This window comes from Gasterosteus aculeatus, chromosome 21 (genome assembly GCF_964276395.1).
Source record: "Gasterosteus aculeatus chromosome 21, fGasAcu3.hap1.1, whole genome shotgun sequence".
Classification (NCBI taxonomy): domain Eukaryota; kingdom Metazoa; phylum Chordata; class Actinopteri; order Perciformes; family Gasterosteidae; genus Gasterosteus; species Gasterosteus aculeatus.
Window position 1 is genome coordinate 1111417 of NC_135708.1, and position 15894 is coordinate 1127310.

General features: G+C 46.2%; 1 protein-coding gene and 1 long non-coding RNA gene across 2 annotated transcripts in view; one reads left to right on the top strand and one right to left on the bottom strand.

Moving 5' to 3' along the window:
* Window positions 1-15894, bottom strand: part of LOC144390398 (uncharacterized) — a 158659-nt gene that overhangs the window by 122129 nt on the left and 20636 nt on the right. The window lies entirely within an intron of this gene.
* Window positions 1-15894, top strand: part of LOC120813096 (protein NLRC3-like) — a 159886-nt gene that overhangs the window by 93458 nt on the left and 50534 nt on the right. The gene's annotated exons all lie outside the window — the stretch shown is intronic.

The window sequence follows — 15894 nt, forward strand, 5'->3', positions numbered from 1 at the left end:
CACTTCTTAGAGTTAATATTATTACACTACACTGCACCTAGTGTAAAATTTTAACTCTTACCAGAGTAAAATTGACTCTGGAAATTTAACTCTGTGTTCAGTGTACATTTAACACTCTGTAGATAGGGACCATATGTTCACTGAGGCAGTGTTAAAATTGACTCTTTAAGTGTTGTATTAACACTGGCGATTTTACTGTGTACCGTGTGGCGCTATGAAATACTGTGAGGCGTGTGGAGAAACACACAGAGGCGGTAAAAAGCGCACACATGCAAGCCGACGTGTGTTTCCACTGTGGAGCCACAAATGGAGGCTGAGGACGAGCACGAATGCTTCATTCAACCCAGTGAAAAGAAAGAGCCTCAAACAGCACACATGTTGTATGACTGAGAGACACGCGTTCATAACGGTAAGCACCTTGTGAGGAACGACACAAGACCAGAACACACAGCTTATACATCCATAGCCCACAATGCATCTGGTTTGACAACTCTATCATCCTGGAGTATCTTGTAAAACAGAAGATCCGGCCCACGGTGGTCATGAGTGGGAGTCACGCTGATGTTTGACAACGCAGACCAGCAGACATCAGAAGACTCACTTAGTTTTCTACGCATGCGTTTGGCACAAACACCCGCGGCGTTTGAGGATGTGGAAAAAGGTTATTTTCCACACAAGTTCAACACGAGGGCGAATGAATACTACGTTGGCAGAGACCCCGACCCGTCTTACTACGGGTACGAGACGTGTGACACTGAACAAACTCCCTTCATGAGGTGGTGCAGCACAGTTTGTGGAGAGAAATGTGATTTCCAGGCAGAGCTCAGCCTGCTGTGTCAATGATGTAGAGGCGTTGTGGAGCGCGTGCTCCATTCATGGTGGAACATTCCTAGAACGCACGCAGCTCCACCCTGTTCCTCTCACCACTTTGCCATCCAGCTGTTTGGGTGTGTTCAGAACCTTGTTCCTCCCGCGGGACACGGTGGCTCTGACACACGAGGGGCTCCACAAGACACAAGAAGACGTATTGTGATGTTTCCATGCAGTGGCCTGAATACGTGTCCCACACGGAGAATATTGACATCAGACATGCACTCCACCACGGGGAGCACCAGTCTGCTCCGTTCTATGTGGACGGTTAGAATTCGCTTGTTATGAATCGGCCGGTTGTTTTTTTCCCGGATGTGTCAAATGTCGCGTACAGAGCGACATGAACCCCGTCACCAAAGTCCCGTATGGTAACAACACCAGGCGCTTATGGAGAGAACAGATGCCCTGCAGAAACAACAGGGTTTGAACGTTGTGCTGATGTGGGAGTGTGAGTGGGCCTCATCAGAACCATCCAGCGCTTCTGTACAGGCCTTTATGGCCACGTACAAACAGCACAAACGTCTGGATCCTACAAAGGCTCTTTGGCCGGCGTACAGATGCTATGAAGTTGTACCACAAGGTCTGCGATGATGAAAAAATCAGATACTAGGACTTTACAAGTCTGTATCCAACTGTACAGAGAAACAAACAGCATCCCGTCGGCCACCTCCAGATTATCCTCAGGGATTCTGAGTCCATGGATAATTACTACGGCTTCATAAAGTGCACAGTGCCCCCCCCCCCCGAGGGCTGTTTCTCCCCGTCTTGCCGTACAGATGTCATGGAAAGCTCATGTTCCCGCTGTGCGGGTTGTGTGCTGACACTTTGAACCAACCTTGTGAGTGTGTTCACAGTGAGAGAGAGAGGCAGCTGTCTGGGGTTCGGGTCCCTGGAGCTACAGACGTCTGTGGAAAAGGGTCAGCGGATTGTGTCCACCCATGAAGTCTGGCATTCTCCCAACAAAACAAGCACATTGTTTAGTGGACATGTGAAGACGTTCATGAAATGCAAGCAGGAGGCATCAGGCTATCGGGGCCACGTCAAAACACAGGCTGATGGGGAGAAATAAAAGGAGGACATTCAGCTAAACCCAGACTAAATGTGTGTCCACAAAGCCATGAGGAGCTGTAACAAACTCTCTGTGGGGCCGGTTTAGCATGAGGAGTAACATGTCAGCTGATCACAGTTCATGTTCACGACCAGTTTGATGTGAGACAATTCTGTTTGATCCCAGATGAGGCGGCTTTGGTGCAGCGGCGTCATGCAGACAGCAGCAACTCTGGTGTAAGAGACGTAAATGTCTTCACAGGAGCCATGACAACGGCCCACGCCAGGTTGATGCTTTACGACTTGCTAGATAAGCTGCAGGAGAGGCTGTTGTACTGCGACACAGACAGCGTTGTCTTTACATCAGGGGCCGGCGATCGGGTTCCCCCCCTTGGGCCACATCTTGGTGACTGACCAACTAAACATGTGATGTGTGTGTCCGGGCCGAAGAAGACGCCGTCACACAGTTTGTATGTTACGCACACGACACGCTACAAGGTAAAACCAGCGTCACATGCAAAGGCGTCGCGTTAAATGGCCGTGACGCGGCTGTTGTCCCGCCCCACGCGCTGATTGGTCTCGTTCCATCTGCTGTAGCCAATCACAGCACACATACGTTGACCGTCTGAAACCATCAAACGGGACAAGAAGAGGTTCCGTCTTAAAAAGGAAAGTCCAAGTGGTGAACAATAAGCGGCGGGTGTTGCCCGATTACACCACGCTGCCCTCTGGCTACTAATGGGGATCAAGGGTTTGATGCGCGGCTACAACATCCCTTTAGTTTGGTAGTGAGGACCATCGAATCCAGCAAAGACTCTTTATCAAGAATATTTCACAGCGTTTTGATAACATGGTGCACATTTATTCATGTTGGCAGCCTTTATATACGTTGTAGAGGGCTTACCAGAGTCTCTGTGATGATGTTTTACTACCACAGGACAAAGACAACCGACTCATCAGAGACCATTTAATGAATGCCAGCAGTAATGATATAGAAGTTATCAATGTTTTTACCAAATACGTACATCATAGAAATCTCAGCTGTATGTATTCAGTGCAGAATGTATTTATTCAGGGTAAAGTTAGCCGCACTATTAGTTTAAACACTAACTATCTCATTTTGTCGCTCAGACACAGAATGTGGTCACGCATGTGGAGGAATGTGACTCTGTTAGAATCCATGTATGAATCCTCTCCCCGTGTGAGGAGAGTCATTGTGGCTGATGCAAACAGAGATTGGATTAATGCACTGTGTGAGATCAACGTGTTAAGAGGTCAGATCCCGTTGACCGACAAACAGTTTGTACTTTTAAAGAAGAAGAAGAATCTCATCAGACTGGTAGCCGATAAAAAGATCCGACTCAACAAGAAGGAAAAGAGGCTCAATCAGACGGGGGGATTTTTATTACCGTTACTTTTATAATTGACCTCGTCAACCGGGGGAAGTCAAATGGAGCACGCTCAAATAATGTCTCTGGTCCCCTGCAGCAGATTGAATGGATGAAGCAGCAGCAACATGAGCAGCGCAGCTCTATAAGACCGGCCGTGCAAAATGAACCGATGTATTGAAGCAACCTGACGCCGACATGTATGAAAAGGCCCAAACACATGGTGGTATTTTACAGAGACACTTGTCTGTGGTGCGACAGGGCGAGCGGGAGACGGGCGTATTGTCTCCATCACTACCACCCCATGAAAGCAGCTGTGCCTCAACAGATGTTGATGAAGGGCTCAGAAGAGATGTGATTTGGAGTAATGTCATCCGACACATGCCTAAAAAAAGTAGGAAACATGCTGAATGCACATAATGGACAGACGAGGGCGAGATTATCATCAGTGATCAAATGATCAAAGGCACACGTTTGTATGACCTGGTGAAAAGTGTCACTGTATAATGTTTTAGACCCTTCTACACCCATCGGGTGGAGGTTTTGTATAAAAACGCCCCTTCAGGCCTCATTCAGTCCGAGGTCTTAGACTAGTCGGTCTCTAGGTAGCAGAACCTTTAAGACCCCAAAGGCCAAAAAGGCTAAATCTCATTGGCTGATGGGTTATTCATGTTTAAACCTTTAAGATTTCATTATTCTTTGACGTGTAATTGTGTTGTTTTTTTATAACAAATGTCTGAATGCCTATTATTTTGTTTTATGTCACTTTTGAATATACTTGATCCACATTTTCATTTTCAAATAGCGCGAGGACACAGAGTTCAAAAATGCAAACAAAGGTTTTAGTTTACGTCCTTCAGATTAAACAGAAAACAGTCAAAACAGGGGGTAACTCAGGCTTCGGTCGATCTTCGCCGGTAAAACTTAACTAATGTCTTGTCTTTGGAGGGGAAACGGAAATCCACTTCTTTAAAGAGAGAACACCGTCCTCTCGGTCTCTCCTGCATTCGGGAATCCTTCTGTCTTGGTCTGCTCTTCTGCCGCGGGCCCAATCTGCAGCTCGTCTCTCCTCCCTCAGCGGTGTGTCTTCCGCCCTCATGGAGGCCTCCAGGTCGTCACACCCTGGTGGGTTTCAGGTGTGAGGGGAATGCTCTGAGTTTCGGGGTGGAGTTCCTACCTCCACCAGCAGGTGGAGCCATAGTAGTTACAGTCATCTCCGGTGAACGTAGCTCCCTTCCAAGACCGAGCCTCTCGTGACATCACAGTCTGTAAGAGGGTACGGCTGTTCTCTCCTGCTCTTACGGCCTCTATTAGCCACCATTTGCTCGCGGTCTTCGCAGGCAGTCATAGAAATCATCCTGTCGTCTGTTGTGGTGTATTTTCTGTAGGGGGGTGCTCTGCCACACTCTCGCCCCCCCATTGTAAACTACTTTCTGATAACAGTTATATGTCTGGGCATCCTTCCAGAATGAATAAATAACGGGGCACCACCCTGAGCTAACAGGGACCAATAACCAATACTATAAATCAAGTCTCATAATTGATATTCACTCCTTGAGGGTGAAGATGTCACGGCGGAGACCCGGGAAAAGAAAAGAAAATAAGGAACTATTCTGACCATGAGACATCATTCAGCAGCGTAACACAGTTGGCGCTTTCACTCTCTTACAGCAAACGTATCACAGCATCAGATCAACAGGGGACATTACGACATTTGCAGGTACACATTCAAACATAAATCAAAGGTAGCGGATTCGTTGATCCGGACTCTATCGTACCACGTTATGACTGAACAAATCAAATAAACATCAAGTCCATATCAACACGCTAAATTAGTCTGCCCAGAAAACCAGTGTTACTGTTTGATGGGCGTTGGTCATCAGCTTCCAGCTGACTGAGGACAGTTGAGCTCTGCGTAGGGAAACTCAGTGGATGAAGGCGATTTCGGCCGTGGGGTCCGAACTTCTCGTTGGGAGGCGGCGGGGGGTCAGAGAGCAGCTGTCTCTCCGGTCCTCTGGAGTCAACAGGAATGAAATCAAAAGGGAAAAGGAAGCGGGACGTAGTGGAGCGCGAGTCTTGAGTTCGTCCAGCGAGATTAAGACTGAAACTTGGCAATTGGAGGGAAAGAAAAGAAACCAAACAACGTTGTGTTGTCTCGATCTGTCACTAACGGGAAGTCAGGCGAAAGAGATCGATCCTTTGGCGCAATCTCTTCTTATGAACTTGAGGTCCAGGTTACAGGCCAGTGACTTTTTATTCAGAATGTTGGTCCCTGGGACAAAACCAGCTGAAAACCCCTAGAGGGGAAACATCCCTCTCACCTTTTTCACCCGTGACCCGTTTTCATGCCTGCATGTCACACTTAAATGTGTCAGATCATCAAACTAATGTAAATATTAGACACAGATAACGCAAGTAAACACAAAATGCAGTTTGTATCATTAAGGGGAGAAAAGAATCCAAACCTAAATGGCCCTGTGTGAAAAAGTGATGAAAACATAAATGAAGTGAGGTTCATCACATCTTTGGAAAGCCCAGTTCCATTTCTCCAGCCACAGCCGTTCTCAATCTAGAAATCACTTAAATAGGAGCTGCCTGACAAAGTGAAGTAGACCACAAGATCCTCACAAGCGAGACAGGCTGCGATCCAAAGACATTCAGGAACAAATGAGGAACAAAGTCATTGAGATCCATCAGTGTGGAAAAGGTGACAAAGCCATTTGTAAAGTTTTGGGACTCCAGCGAACCACAGGGAGAGACATTGTCCACAAATGGGGACAACATGGAAACATGCACATTGTGTGAATACTGAATGGTCTGTATCTGCTTTATCTTTATGAACCAGTTTAATGTGAATGTTCCTTTGCACACGTCCCATGAAGCTTGATCTGTAGCATGACGTCATTTCTCCCGTTTGAATTCACATCTGGTGAAAGTACAGTGACAGGTCCATTTCTTATTTGTTATCCATTCATCTTCTTCATGAATATATTCCAGCACCTCGTCGCTGTGTGACGCCTGACTGACAGTCTGTGGTCGTCTGTAAGTAGTGGTAGAAGAAGAAGAGGTGCTCCATGTGGACATGAAGGACAAAGCTGTGTGTGAGAGTGATGTAATGTCCATGTCTCCATGCTGCTCTGACCCCCCTCCTCCTTTCAGGGTGGAGCCTGATGGAGTCCGATGGTTGACACCAGGTCTGAGGAAGTGTAAGTGTGCTTTGATTCATGAAGATTCAACCATCTTCACACTGTGACATCACTCATTCACCTCTGTGATGTCATCATCAACGTGTCAGTAGATGAACACATGATTAATAACTGCAGCTGTATTGTGTCTTGTTCTCTCATCAGATTCCTGTGAACTCACAATCGACACAAACACAGTAAACAAACACCTCAAACCGTCTGACAACAACAGGAAGGTGACATGTGTGATGGAGGATCAGTCATATCCTGATCATCCAGACAGATTTGACTACTGGGATCAGCTGCTGTGTAGAACTGGTCTGACTGGTCGCTGTTACTGGGAGGTCAAGTGGAGAGGAAGAGTTAATGTATCAGTGAGTTACAGAGGAATCAGGAGGAAAGGAGACAGTTTAGACTGTTGGTTTGGATCCAATGATCAGTCCTGGAGTCTGAGATGCTCTGATAGAGGTTACTCTGTCTATCACAATAAGACAGTAACACGCATCACCTCCTCCTCCTCCTCCTCTGGTAGAGTAGCAGTGTATGTGGACTGTCCTGCTGGCTCTCTGTCCTTCTACAGAGTCTCCTCTGACACACTGATCCACCTCCACACCTTCAGCACCACATTCACTGAACCTCTTTATCCTGGGTTCAGTTTCAGGTCTTATGGTTCCTCAGTGTTTCTGTGTCCTCTTCAGGAGGGAGAGTCTCCTCCTGGTGGAGAACCTTCCTCTCTGCTCACCACATAGTTCAGTCTGTACAGCTGATGGTGGTTCATGTGGGTGTAGATGCAGGTGGAGCAGGTGAGGGGTACCTGAGCTGGTCTGGACTCTGGGGGGTCCACAGCTCTCTGGGACTCAGATGGAAGTGTGAAAGAGCTCAGCTTAATGCTGCTGTGCTCCTTCAATCAATAGATGATCATTTAGATATTGGCTCCTAATTAGGCTTTAATCTTCATCTTTATGTGTTCAAGAAGACATTTTATAAGACGCTCTTTCATCTGTCCCCCCATATGAGACAAATGTGTCCTTATGTGTGTGTGCGCTTCATCAGCAATAATAAAAACAAGGTGAAGAAGGAAAATATGAATGTGTAATTCTTTTTGAGCCCATTTTAACTTCAAATCTTTCTAAATCTGTTGAGTGAAATCAAATCTAATTTCACATAATCAGGTTTGTTTTGAACAAGAAGCTTTTTAATGGTTCAGCAAACCTCTCAAGGAAATATTGAATATGCGTTACTTGTGTTTTTATTCCCTATAATGTCATTTACAACATTTACTCCATGTGTTACTTTAACAGAAATAGAATTGTTTGGCTCTAATGTTAATAAATGACTTTTATTGGAAACAACTGTACATGTTTAAACAGGCCATCAAATAAAGATGCTTTCAACACGCTGTATTATTTCTTTTGACATGAAATACTCTGATCCTTTTTAAAGATGCTGTACTATTGACTTTTGTACTATTTCCTCCATAATATCTGTATTTATTCTACAGCCCTGTTGCTGTGTCAATAGCACAGAGGAAACATTGGTGGTGCAGCATGTTGAAGAAGGAAGTGAGTAAATAAAGAAATGAGTAATGAATAAGTTGCTTTATTAACCTTATTAACCTTCACGCAGAGCCGTCTCACAACAACACAAACTACTGAGCTCGCTACTTCAGGTGCAACTTGAACCTTTCATTCTGCACCAAATATCACACTTAAGTCACCAACAAAAACACACAAAGCACAAGCACACATTTGATAACAGGGTGGAGTTTATCTCCTCACAAAGTGGAGTATTGAAAGTGTTAAACGTGATTTCCCGCCAAAATAAAAGACAAGCAGCAGCAGCATTGCCACTAAATGCAATAAAACACGCGTTGTGCAGCGTGGACAGAAAGAGGAACGGCTTTAACTTTCCATCTCTTAATAACATGGTTATTGTAGCTGAAAGAAATGATTACAATAAAGTACATCCTCATTCTGCTCTAAAGCAGGTGTGTCAAACTCATCGTAGGTCACTTTGATCTCCAGCCATGTCCAGGGCTGATATGAAGGTCCAAGGTGATTCTATGTGGACGTTTCTCCAGGTTTCATGGCTCGGCTTCACCTCCTCACGCACAAACGCATGAGGACCGTCACCGACTACTTCCTGGCTCCCTGATGGGAAGCTTCCGGATGCTGGTTTGCAACGTTCTTGAAGAGTTAAAGGTAACTGACCGTTAAAGGCCGACTAACCTGTGAGATCCATCTCTCATGGACATGTAGGTTTGTGCATCCTGCTGCTCCTTCACTGCACTATATTCTGTAGTGATGCTTTTACACTGATTATCCAACTTGATGTAATGCCTTTGGTACATCTGCTCATCCAGATGTGCAATGGCAGGGAAAGGCCAATCTATGGATGTAAACCAAAGTCGGTGTCTGGTGAGGCTGTGGTGCAGAACTTCAGCCTGTGGATCACGGCTCAGCTAACTGGCTCTCTGCTGTTTCCTGTCAATAAGCATCCAAACTGAAAGAACTCATTCCCCATGTGGGCCTGAGTTCCACAGTGAGTCCGTGCATCTGAAGCTCAGTCAATCAGCAAGGGTGACATGTGGGGAACAAAGAAGTTAGTGACAATACTACAGGCAGCCTGAATGTAGAACTTCTGGATGATCCTCCTTCCTCCAGCACATGAAGCAGCTGCAGAGTTACAAACATGAGTGTGAAAGGAAGGCCACACGTGAGCCTGTTTGCTGTGAAGGAGAGATGTTCAGGCCAGGAGATAACGTACAATATGGGGATTCTTGTTGGTCGTGGCGCTCAATGGTGCCTTTATGTTCCCTTTTATTCCCCATATGTGTGTTTTTACAAGTTAACCGGCTCTTAAAGTCCCAGTAAAAGTGAAGCAGAGCCATTTGACCTTCTGTATTTAGCTGCTCCAACAGCAGAAGATACTTTGGGTGCATTTTGTGTCAATCATGTGAGTTAGAAAGTATTCTTCTTTCACACAGCGAGACGCTACATGTGGCTCATTGGGAGAATACAGTAGTACACGACTGTCTCACATTCACTTTATACTTCTCCACACTGGAGGACAAACACAAGCTGATGGCATGTTTCTACCCGTCAGAGGACACTTCTGTCTTTTCAGGGTGTCTCAGAAAAAGTCAAAAATCTCAAAGCTTCTCCTGGCAATGGAGAAAGGATCTCTTGGAAGAAGGAAAATCTCTTGAGGAGATTGAGATTGAAGGCATCTACCAGATTTATGAACTTTATTGGTTATTTTAAAAATGGTTACAAAGAGAATTACAGGAAGATAAATTCAACAACCAAGCAGTGTGACGGGGTGAGTGTGCTCATCAAACATGCTTTTCTTTAGATGAAGTGGAACCAGACGTCCAAGAATTGGAGACGAATCGGAGATGATGAAGATCGAGAAGATGACGATGATGATGATGATGAAGATGGAAATGGTGAAACGTCTCATCCTGTCCATGGATTAAGAGCTATGTAATGAACATGTGGTCTTCTAGTGTCCATTAGTACAACATGTGAGATTGGACTCTGGAGCATACATACCAGACCATACTGGAGAAGATGGTGCTTCTCTGTCAAGCCATCGTTGGTAACATCAGAATAATGAAGTGAATTCTTATTCAGCTCCACCATGAGATGTTTGTTGAGGGACACATGAGTGAAGGGCGACAGGGAGAAAGAGTTTAACTGTGATCTTCATTCTTCTCACAGTCCCTGAGACAGAAGGGACATGTGGTGGGACATGTCGTCTTCTGTTGACACTCATTGGCTGAGAGTTTGGAAGCCAAACAGAATTGAACATATATATATATATATATATATATATACATATATGTTGTGTTGTGACTAGAATGTGACCTGTAGCCTTTAAAGGCTTCCTAATAAAGATGAGACACAGTTGTCATTATGCCTCAGACCAACATGTACAGCTAATGTCCACTAGATGGCGCCGTTTCATTTGCAAGCTGCAGTGTTGCGTGTTGACACGCCGAGTGGTCCCGTGCACCTAAACACACGTTCAGTGAGCACGGTGCTGTATTTTCTCACGCAGGTACTTTGGGACACCTTGCAGAGTGGTTTATGAATCCCTGCTGTCACAGACTAACATGTGGAGAACCATGGCTGGCTGCACCATGGGAGGACACAGGTGTCTGTACCAGGTGTGTATGGATGACGACGATAGTCCCAATTATTGGTCCCCACCAAAACAACCAAACACTGTCACATGACACAAACCATCTGTGCAAACAAGGCTGTTGCCTGGCAACGCTAATGACTGAATGTCCACAAACTCTTCTTGTGGTGCCGTCACAAGGTCTACATTCATGGTTCATATATTCAGGGTCACTACAGACTGAACTCCCAAGGCTTTCATGCTACTTTGATGGATTTCTAGGGGAGAACATATAGTAGCTAGTAAGAGAAGAGGAGAGCAGGCCAAGGACGGGCTTTATAAATACTAATGTGCCCCAAGTATCCAGAGACTAATGAAGGCCACTAAATGGTCCCCAACCATTGGTCAACTTGTGTTATTAAGTTGGTAAGACGAGTGTGTTACAGCCACAGAGGCTGACAAACACCAACCGATGAACTGCAGAGGATTTGATTACAATAAATAACGTGTAGAAGGTAGAAATTGAAGCGCTTCTCTTAAATAGTTTGAACAGGTCACTTTGTTTAAATAATGTGATTAAGGTGGTTGACCGTCAGCGACCTTGTGAAAACATGTGAGACCGTTGCTGTCTGTCTGTGACACACACACGTATTTCAGCTGAAAGTGTATTTAGTTCATGTCTTTTCAGTCTTTTATATGAAAGTGTAAGTGAGTGAAGTGACTTTTAGTTAACTAGTACGTGTTCTCTGTGCAGCTGCAGTCTGATTGTGTCCACTTCATAGCAGCCAAACACACCACTCCCTTCACACGCTACGTGGAGCACATCAACTACCGGCTGGCCTCCTGTCACTTCTTCTCCTGCTGTCACCTTTCCGTAGCTTTTCACTCCCAACTAAAGTGCTGACTCAGGTAATGATGCATGGCTGACGGGGAGATCACAGCGTTTTTACTGCAAAGCAGACACACCGAGCCAGACCAGGAAGCCAAGTCACATCGAGTTGTTTTGTCATTTGTGAAGAGTAATAAACGGGAACATCAGCCAAAGAGACCAAAGACCTGCAATGTCTTTGTGAAAGGGAGTAAGGAAGAGGATCTTCTCCTGCAGCCAGCCGAGTGGCTGCAGGAGAAGCACAGTGTCTCTTTCTCTTTCATTTAACACAGAGCTGTAACTGTCTGCAGGCCATGTCCATCTCTGAGACCTGGTATGCCGTTAAAGACCACGGCACCAACTACTGCAACATCTACGAGCTCATCCAAGGTACTACAGAGTTATTAGTATTATGCTCAGAGGAAATCACATCACATTCATACATGGACTGATGGAGGTTGTTTAGGAGAAACACCTCATGTCCCATTTTACAAAAGAAACATTAAACAATAATGTTAATAATAAATCAATGTGAATGAATGAGAGTGGTGATTAGCAGCATTAACCACACAGTCTGATGATCCTCATACCGCCGTCTCCTTTGTTGAACAGGAAGTGGTCTAACCCAAGCCAGAGGTCACAGAGAGGTCACCAGTGACTTCCTGTGTCCCCAACGCTCCTCTGCTAACTGATATTCAGCTTATACATCAACATGCTGCTTGTTACTGTTGTATTTGGGAGTTTGTTCTGTTTCCATTGAGGAATAAATACCTAATGAATATACTGTATAACTGTACCCAATATGCTCATTTCATGTATTTGTACACACTGATCATACATCATTCAGTAAGGACTCCCATGCACCTATTCCTCCCATGACATGAGATCTGCTGATGAGAGGATGAGAGGCATTTATAATGGGCCCTTATACCTTCAATTGACTCAGACAGAACAAATAGTAATTAACCAGTTGTGGGTTTGCAGCAGGTTCTGGTAACACAACGTAGTGTTTGACCTCATAGAAGACAAGACATTTTTTAGAGACTAAATAGAAACACGTTCAGGTTCTCCTGAAGTAAAATGCATCCCTTTGGATTCCTGTTGTTAAGCTCTAAACCTCTAGCAGCTTGTAGCATATTATAATACGGGTAGATGAAATGCAGCGCTCTGATTGGTTGAGAGTGAGTCACGGTGCATTATTGAGTCATAATGTACAGTTGCTGGTCACATTGACCCGAGCGTTCCGTATCACTGCACACAAAGTAACAGGTCAGACTTTGTGCCGTTAGTTGACATTTCAGTGTTCAGCTCAGTGGCGATCGCCGAGAAGAGACCAGAAATCCCACAAATGATCAGTTTGGGTCAACGCGAGCTTCCACAACCGGACAATGAAGGTGGACGTCATGAGCGATGTGAATGAAGGAGACGCTGCAGCACCCGATGCTGTTTACCTGCACGTACGGGGACTATTTTGTCTCTAGACTCCTGAAATGAGACACACAACGTTTGTTGGCTACAACTGTTTAGTGCTGAAAGCAGCTATTTACTTACTATTCATAATGTGGCTGGTAACCGTATTATAAAAGCAGCACTTTATCTTCAATAATGTAAGAGTTGGGGGGCGTTGTTAGGCCCGACGCGCAGCGGAGAACTGCTCCATCATTGGAGGATAAAGTACAGCCTATAAGGCGATGGGTTAGTTTAAACATAAAGGAATAAACGTTACATTTCAACCTTAAGATAAAGTACACCAGCCAACAGAAAGTGACGAGTGAGGTGAGAAATAAAGTGAGCGGTGGAACGTCAGAGTCAGTCCGTGTTGATGAAGGCGGCGTTCTCCATGTTGTGTCACGTGGAGCGTCGTTGGCCAGCGGCGTGCAAACCGTTCTCCACGCAGACGACTCGTACCATGTAGATCTGTTCATGTGCTGCAAAGTGACGATGACTCTATAACGGACCATGAACTGGACATCGTGGTCTCCGTGGCAGGAAATGGAAGCGGAGGCGGTGGGGCCCGTTTAAAACTAGGAAACATCCCCTATGATCAGATATTGTCTTCTGTACGCAGCAAACAACAGGGATAACAATCTGTGTTTAGCACGTTTCATCCGCCCAGACAAGGACGCTCCTTCTAAATGAACATATGCCGATGTGGCGGCTTTTGAAAGGTATCTGGGGCTGAAGGTCATCATCTTCCACCATGTGACAGGTGGTAAATGCCTGCAGGGCTTCAGAACACACGACACACCCCACCTGCAGACAGTGTGGCTCCATCTATACAATGAGCACCAGCACAGGATTGGAAATAAGACATAACGGTAAGCACCTTGTGAGGAACGACACAAGATCAGAACACACAGCTTATACATCCATAGCCCACAATGCATCTGGTTTGACAACTCTATCATCCTGGAGTATCTTGTAAAACAGAAGATCCGGCCCACGGTGGTCATGAGTGGGAGTCACGCTGATGTATGACAACGCAGACCAGCAGACATCAGAAGACTCACTTAGTTTTCTACGCATGCGTTTGGCACAAACACCTGCGGCGTTGGGGTTTGAGGATGTGGAAAAAGGTTATTTTCCACACAAGTTCAACACGAGGGCGAATGAATACTACGTTGGCAGAGACCCCGACCCGTCTTACTACGGGTACGAGACGTGTGACACTGAACAAACTTCATTCATGAGGTGGTGCAGCACAGTTTGTGGAGAGAAATGTGATTTCCAGGCAGAGCTCAGCCTGCTGTGTCAATGATGTAGAGGCGTTGTGGAGCGCGTGCTCCATTCATGGTGGAACATTCCTAGAACGCACGCAGCTCCACCCTGTTCCTCTCACCACTTTGCCATCCAGCTGTTTGGGTGTGTTCAGAACCTTGTTCCTCCCGCGGGACACGGTGGCTCTGACACACGAGGGGCTCCACAAGACACAAGAAGACGTATTGTGATGTTTCCATGCAGTGGCCTGAATACGTGTCCCACACGGAGAATATTGACATCAGACATGCACTCAACCACGGGGAGCACCAGTCTGCTCCGTTCTATGTGGACGGTTAGAATTCGCTTGTTATGAATCGGCCGGTTGTTTTTTTCCCGGATGTGTCAAATGTCGCGTACAGAGCGACATGAACCCCGTCACCAAAGTCCCGTATGGTAACAACACAAGGCGCTTATGGAGAGAACAGATGCCCTGCAGAAACAACAGGGTTTGAACGTTGTGCTGATGTGGGAGTGTGAGTGGGCCTCATCAGAACCATCCAGCGCTTCTGTACAGGCCTCTATGGCCACGTACAAACAGCACAAACGTCTGGATCCTACAAAGGCTCTTTGGCCGGCGTACAGATGCTATGAAGTTGTACCACAAGGTCTGCGATGATGAAAAAATCAGATACTAGGACTTTACAAGTCTGTATCCAACTGTACAGAGAAACAAACAGCATCCCGTCGGCCACCTCCAGATTATCGTCAGGGATTCTGAGTCCATGGATAATTACTACGGCTTCATAAAGTGCACAGTGCCCCCCCGAGGGCTGTTTCTCCCCGTCTTGCCGTACAGATGTCATGGAAAGCTCATGTTCCCGCTGTGCGGGTTGTGTGCTGACACTTTGAACCAACCTTGTGAGTGTGTTCACAGTGAGAGAGAGAGGCAGCTGTCTGGGGTTCGGGTCCCTGGAGCTACAGACGTCTGTGGAAAAGGGTCAGTGGATTGTGTCCACCCATGAAGTCTGGCATTCTCCCAACAAAACAAGCACATTGTTTAGTGGACATGTGAAGACGTTCATGAAATGCAAGCAGGAGGCATCAGGCTATCGGGGCCACGTCAAAACACAGGCTGATGGGGAGAAATAAAAGGAGGACATTCAGCTAAACCCAGACTAAATGTGTGTCCACAAAGCCATGAGGAGCTGTAACAAACTCTCTGTGGGGCCGGTTGAGCATGAGGAGTAACATGTCAGCTGATCACAGTTGCTGAGCCTTCTTGGTGATGGAGCTGATGTTCAGCTCCCAGGACCTCAAGTGGGAGCTGAACATCAGCTCCATCACCAAGAAGGCTCAGCAGAGGTTGTTCTTCCTGAAGCAGCTGAAGAAACTCAACCTGCCAAAGACGATGTTGGTCCACTTCTACACGGCCATCATGGAGTCCATCCTCTGCTCATCCATCACCGTCTGGTACGCTGCAGCCACAGCCAAGGACAAGGGCAGGCTGCAGCGGGTCATCCGCTCTGCAGAGAGGCTGATCGGCTGCAATCTGCCGTCCCTGCAGGACTTGTTCACTTCCAGGTCTCTGAAGCGAGCTAAAAAGGTCGCGGCCGACCCCTCTCACCCCGGACAAAAACTGTTTGTGCCCCTTCCATCTGGCAGGAGGCTGAGGTCCATCAGGACTACGACCTCCCGCCACACCAACAGTTTC